The sequence below is a fragment of the Cicer arietinum genome, chromosome 1, assembly GCF_000331145.2.
Source record: "Cicer arietinum cultivar CDC Frontier isolate Library 1 chromosome 1, Cicar.CDCFrontier_v2.0, whole genome shotgun sequence".
Taxonomy (NCBI): domain Eukaryota; kingdom Viridiplantae; phylum Streptophyta; class Magnoliopsida; order Fabales; family Fabaceae; genus Cicer; species Cicer arietinum.
The window spans coordinates 29145186-29152606 of NC_021160.2; positions in this window are offsets into that span (position 1 = coordinate 29145186).

The window sequence follows — 7421 nt, forward strand, 5'->3', positions numbered from 1 at the left end:
GATTTAATTTTTTTTCTTTCAAATTTTGTGTTTAGTGTTGGGTTCTTGGTAATTGAATTTTAATTTATTGATTCTTACACTACAACTATTTGTTTTTCTCATGTTTTCTTCAGTATTCTCATTTATGGTAACAATAAATAGTAATATTGAAAAAATTTTATGGCACCCTTTATAAGCACTTCTCTATATGAAAAGGAATGTATGCTTTTTTTAAAGAGAATAAACATTTCACATTTTTATTTTTGATATTTCATTTTTATATTCTTCTCGTTTATTATTATTCATTATCTCATATTGCTTTGGAGATTATTTTTTATATAAATTATCTTTGATTTTATTACTTTCACTATGATTATATTATTATTTAATTTATATTTTTTTTCTCCGTTAAGAGATGAAATTTGCAAGTCTACGATGGTTTTTACATATTGAGGTAAGCCTCCTTCAAGTATGCTAAAAACAATATGCCTATTTTCATTGTATCTGTACCTTTGATTTTCTCTTCCAGTTCAAAGTTGTTGTCACACCTAATAGAGGTTGTCAATCAAGTCACCATTAGATCAACAATTATTTTGAAACACTAAATTCCTAAAAATAAAAAATAAAAATGTAATATAACTCTATTGTTATACATGTGTTCTATGTTGATGCAGTTGTAAAATATCAACTTTAAATTTTAATTTATTTTCTTTACAGTAACTTCAAGAGTTAGATTCACCATTGTATTTTCTGTTTTTTGTTTTTATAAATAAATTCTATTTTTAATTAATACATTTTTATCACGTATAATAATAAAAAAATTGATCATATATCATACTATAGAAATACAATTATCCCGTGCATCGCCCTGGAATAGGATCTAGTAAATAATAAAAAGAAGAAATCGGCACCACTTAAATATCAAACAAATTTTTTATAAGGAATTAGAATCGTAAAAAAATATTAATCAAGTAGCATAGTAATCCCATTGGCACCCTCAATGTTGAAATTAAGTGATTTCCACAACATTTTCCATATCCAACATAGATTATATACATAAAAAAAGTAACTAACTAAACAATGGAAAGACAAACAGAATATATCAAAAAAGTAAAGACCATTGACTTACTAATGGAGGAAACATAGATTCCAAGCTAAATGGTTATCCACAATATTGTTTCTACCCTGCAACCATCCACTTAAAGATTCCATCTATTCGGCAATTCCTGAATGTTTTCTCCAACGTGTATGCTGAATTGTAAAGAGGATTTCCAGTGTGGCTGGACATTATTCAATCACACATGCAAACAACCAGCGATTCACACACCTTTAAGCATAAATACACACTCCCTCCGTGGCTTGCTTGTGCCACAATGACTCCAATGCCTTTTCTTCTTCTTTTATAAACCCCAACTCTCTTAAGTTTTATCTCAACTCAAACACAACGCACACAACTAGCTTTAACATCTCTTCGCTAATTCCATTTACTTAGATCTTTAAGACAATATGACATTCATTTCTATTGTAATTGCTTCAAGGTCCAAGAATCATGCATGCGGTGAAGGTGACCATCATGATTTGTATGGTTATGCATCTACAGCATGCATTGAAGGTTTTTGCTGTGCTCTAGATGCATATAGGGAAGGTGACGATGACGATGATGGTGGTTATGACTATGCTCCCGCTGCATAAACTCTATCATGTTAGTTAGATGCGTGAGGTTAAGAAATTATGTCTTCATTAGAAGACCCTAGTGTTTTGTATACGCACAGCTAGTTATTATGTTTAGGGAATACTCATGTAACATGGAAGATAACAAGAGTGGGTAAATTCGACATGGACCACTTTTATAAATTGTTTACTAATGATCTATGTTTAAAAATCATATGAAATTTTAATGGCGATCGATTACTCCCCTTGAAAGTACAATTTAACGGGTCTCTTTGTCTTTACGGCTGAGAAGACAACTTGATTTCTATTTGTTCAACCGATTGAGTTTTACGGGACACATTCATTTTCCCTTATTTTTATCAAAATTAAACTGATCAAATAATTGTCTCAATCATAAAGATTAAAAGAACCATTAATATTTACTTAAGAGAAGTGTCGTTGATGGTGTTATCCGTAATCCACGGTCAACGTACCATCTCCCTACAAGAGTGTAGTGATCCTTTAACTTTAATATATTAGGAGCTTCTCTTATCTAATGTTTTAAATTATGCTTAATTGTAGTTTTGATCTCTATATTTTAGTTGAATCACGAAAATAGTTCCTCTTCATTTTATTTGCTTCTAGTTTTGGTCCCCAAATAAAATATTGGTAAAAAATACTTGATGAATTGTCATTTTTTTAATGATGTTTCAAAATAAAAATGACGTGGAAGATTTCATGTGGATTAATGACATTTTATTATTAAAACACATTTTCTATTTTTATAAACACATTTCCTTGAATTATGATTTTGTAATTAAATGATATAATAAAATAGAAAATGTATTTTAAAAAATAAAAAATGTGTTTTACAAATTTGGATTAATAATAAAAGTTAATTAATCCTCATAGAATCTTCCACATCATCTTTCTTTTCACTACAAGAAAAAATGTTATTACCTACGGCAGATTTTATCTTTACCCACGGATTGTCCATAGGTAACATAAATTTCCCACGGATTACCCACAGACACGAGTTCCTAGCTAAATCACTCGTAGGAAAATATTTACCGACAGACAAGTCGTGGGTTACACGTACTTAAGAATTGTCCATGGGTACTATGACTCACCGAATCTCCGTCGGTAAAGTTACTCATAGATTTTCTGTAGATAAAATAGTTGATACTTACCGACGGAAAAGTCGCAAGTTACATTTCTCACGGACCATCCGTGACAAAGTCTACTATTTTATATTTCATATTGATAATTGTATCCATGAATTGTCTGTGGGTAATGAAAAAATGATTTTAATTCTATTTTTGTTTTTTTACAGTTTGCTGTATTTTTTTAATATATATTTAAAATAAATTGTAAGCATATTAAAACATCATTTTCAAAACAAAGTGAAATATTATGTAAATAGTGTTTTCAAAATACACATCCTGACTTCCATAAGTCTCAAAATAAGCACATTGTTACCGCAATAAGTTTCAAAATACACATAACGACACTATCATAGGAATATATATAGATAATTCCTACAAGTCTAAACAAAATATGTAGTCATAACTACTAAACGACACTGAAACCAGTATTACTCCTCGCCGTCATCATCGCTAGTGTTGATTATTATGACCTCGTTATTACAGAATATGACAGTCTTTAACAAATTAAAACAATATAGAAAACAGAATACGTCTAACATACAATCAACATCGAACATACAATCATACGATGCAAGATTTATTCAGATTTATACACAGCGGAAATATAACATAGCATACAAGATCAAACAAGAAAAGTAAAAAGATAAGGGATAAAATGCACCAAGGTTTATCCTGGTTCAGCTGTCAGTATGACAACCTACATCCAGTCCTGACAATCCAACTGGATTTCAGCTTTTTCTTCAATAGAAAGAATTGAGACTCTTTTACAGATTGTCCAGTTTCCTCGAAACCTATCTATCTAACTCAAACTCTTTCCTATTGCTTAACCCCTTGATCCTTGCAGTCACTCGTCAGACTCACACAAGATCAAGCACAGCTCCTTCTTGATGATCTTTACATCAACGAAGATCGCCACCAGTTTTCATACTGGATTTTTCACAGTTGTTTCTTTATAGAACTTTGTTTACAGAAAGATATAAAAGAAGTAAAAAGTTTGTCTTCGATCTCTATCAATGTATCTCACACAATAATCTTGTTGTTCATTTGAGTGTTTGTGAGATCATTATCTTTTTCTCTCAAGAATTCTTTTTTAGCTCTCTTATTGATTATGAATAATCTTTTGGTCTTGATCTGAAAAAGCAATATCAGAATGTTATCAAAAAAGTTCTTAAGAGTTCTTCAGTGTTATGAAGTATATGATAGAAAAAGATTGAAAACACTTTATATAGTTTCTGAAAAACAACATATAAATCGATTTCTCAATCGATTCATTAATGTGATAAAACGGGCTTAATCGATTTGCCAATCGATTATCGCAAGTCTTGTTTTTCTTGAATCTTGAAACTATATAAACTAATCGATTTCCTAATCGATTCTTTTAATACACTTTTCAGAAAATTATGTATAGATAATATATGAATCGATTGCATAATCGATGTCAGGTGTTTTGTTCCAACAATGAAATCAAAACAATCGATTACTTAGTCGATTCACTAAGTCACATAATCGATTCACAACTACACTTAATCGATTTGGCCATATACTAAGAGTTCCCTGTGATTTCAATTTTTGTTTCAATCGATTTGCCAATCGATTTGGTTTAAAACAGGAACTTAGCTTATTTCAAGTAACTCGAAGTGCCAATCGATTTGGTAGCATATTTCTGAAAAGGCTTTTACCAATTGGTTTAGCTCAATCGATTGATACCAAACTTGTCATGATTGAATTTTTTCACAATGGATTGTCCAATCGATTGTGTATGTCACAGGCCATGTTACTTGTGAAATTTTATTTACGACATCGATTTGTCAATCGATTAGCCTAGTAAATGGATTGTCCCTGTGACTTGCCCAATCGATTTATTTCAATCAGTTGTTTGTCTTTGTGATTTGCACAGTCGATGTGCCAATCGATTAACATACAAATCAAGTTGCCTCTGACTTGCACAATTTTTATTACTGATTGTGCTTGTCGATTGCCTAATCGATTGTGTAATCGCAGACTACATGTTTCCTTACAACCCTTTTACGAAATCGATTGCCTAATCGATTTGCTCAGTAGATTTTCAACTTTTGTTGATTTCTTGAGTTCCAAGTAATTGTCTCAAGTATGTAGGGTTGAGTTGTTGTTCCTGAAATCTTACTAAGTTAAAATGTTAGATTTATCATTAGATGTATGAACATTGTATGTTTGTTAATTATGTCAAAATTAGGATTATGAGGACTAAAGTCCAACAATCTCCCCCTTTTTGCATAAGTGACAAGCATACAATTTTAACTTGAGTTGAGCATTTCAAGATATAATATTAATAACAGATATATTTTCATAGCATCATATGTACCATTATCAGATCATAATATCAGAATATCAGAGCATCAGATCAGAGCATAAGTACACATGCTATTTAACAATATCAGAGTCATTTTAATAAGTCATTATCAGTCATCAGAGTATCAAATGTGCAGCAGTATAAGCAGTGTAAAATACAAGTTATAATTTCTCTCCCCCTTTGTCAGTTAAGGCAAAAAGGCAGAAAAAAAATTTCCTCCCCCTATGTTAGTAAACATAAGCACTGGGGGATGATAATGATGTCAGAAAAATAGTGTATCAGAGCAACAAATAAGCAGATTAAATAGATTATGGCACTTGATATCAGAGAGTAATTGAATAAACGTGCTAATGCATTATATATGGAAGAAAAGAATACAACAATAACAAGTCATTACAACACAACAAAGAGCCTAAAAACCTAATCTCCTAAACTAGGTTGGTCCTCACTATTATCTAAGGGAGAGGTAGAGACCGTTGTATTACCCTCAGCAGGTGTCTCCTCAAAGTGAGTTGCAGAACGATCTAGGGGAGTTGGATTTGGTTCCTCTGTTGCTTGCCGACCGATGTCCGCAATATCTTCAAATGATAGCTTTATGCCTAAATGCGCTTGAATTGCAACAACATCCTGAACAATTGAATTCAGAGAAGCCTGGAGAGTCGTTAAGGCAGCTTCCATTCTAGCCTGTGACTCTTGCATTTTGGCGTTGTGAGCCATATGAAGTTCCATAAATTCCATCAGTTTATCTAGGGGAGTTGGATTTGGTTCCTCTGTTGCTTGCCGACCGATGTCCGCAATATCTTCAAATGATAGCTTTATGCCTAAATGCGCTTGAATTGCAGCAACATCCTGAAATACTGAATTCAGAGATGCCTGGAGATTCGTCAAGGCAGCTTCCATTCTATCCTGTGACTCTTGCCTTTTGGCATTGTGAGCCATCTGAACTTCCATAAATTCCAGCAGTTTTGCGACGTACTCAGGAGGGGCTGCCACTGATTCAGCAGCTTGTGGAGGGTTAGGTTGAGCTGGTTCAACATTCGGCAGTGGTCTTATCCAAATACCATGTACCATTTTCAATTGCATCTGGTTGACAATTGATTCTCCAAAAATGAAGGTGGTCTTGGAAGATTCTTCATTGAAAAGTGACACCTTAAAATGTCTCAGAATCTTGGTGATTAGTTGGGGGTAGGGCAGCACCAGCTTGCTTTGTGATGCTTCCAACATGTTCCTTAGTACAATCCATGTCCAGCTCATGTTGAGCTCCTTGGACAATCCCCATAGCAGTAGTATGTCCAACTTCTGGACTACAACATGGTTACCGGATCGTGGCACAAGCATCCGAGTCAGAGTATACATAAGCATCCGATGTTAGACCTTCATTTGACCAATAGGTAGTGAAATCGTTTCAACAAAGCCATCTATCATCAAATCCTTTACAGCAGTATGCCTATCAAACGATCCTTCCCATCCTTCATCAGCAGTGTCAGCATCAGAACTGCCGTCTATAGATGTTCCATGAAAGGGCAGTCCAGACAATGTTGAAAAATCTTCAAAGGACATTGAGATCCTTTTCCCTTTAACTTCAGCCTTGAATCCATTTTCAGTAAGCTTGAAGGTTGAGTAGAATTCCCTTATTAACCTTGGATAAGTATCAAGAGTTGATGAAAGAAAGTTTTCAAGACCATGAAACCTCAAATGGTCTTGGAAACTGAATCCGTCTGAATCAAAGTAAGCAAAATCCAGAGTCCGAGCCTCATGGATTTTCCTTTTGAGAAAGTCAGGTGGAATAATAGCTTCTGCACCTTTTTCTTTAGATGAAGGAGCTTTCTTCGGAGGAGGAGAAGAAACTGTTTTCTTCTTCTTCTGAGAAATTTCCTTCATGGCGTCAGCCAAAAGCTTCTCAGTCGGAGGCTCTTTACGTTTCTTGGATTTGCCTTGATCAGTAGCATTAGCCTTGCCTTTATCCTTGGAAAGTATCTTATGTGTGGGAATGGGAACCCGTTTAGACATTGTTGGTGGGGGTGAAGGGGTTCGCCCACTTGACGATGATGATGGTGAAGGAGTTCGGGTTTGTGTTTGCTTAACACGTGCCGTAAGTGTAAGTTGAAGAGTGTTTGAATATAGATAGTAAATCAAGAACGATTGCAGAAACAGAGTAGAGAGATGAAGCAGAGAAAATTTGAGAAATCTGGAGAGATAATGTGAAGAAATCAATTGGTAACTGTTCCTTTTTAAACCCTCAGATGCGTCAATCGATGTCCCAATCGATTATGTTACCGTTGCTAGGTAATCTCAAT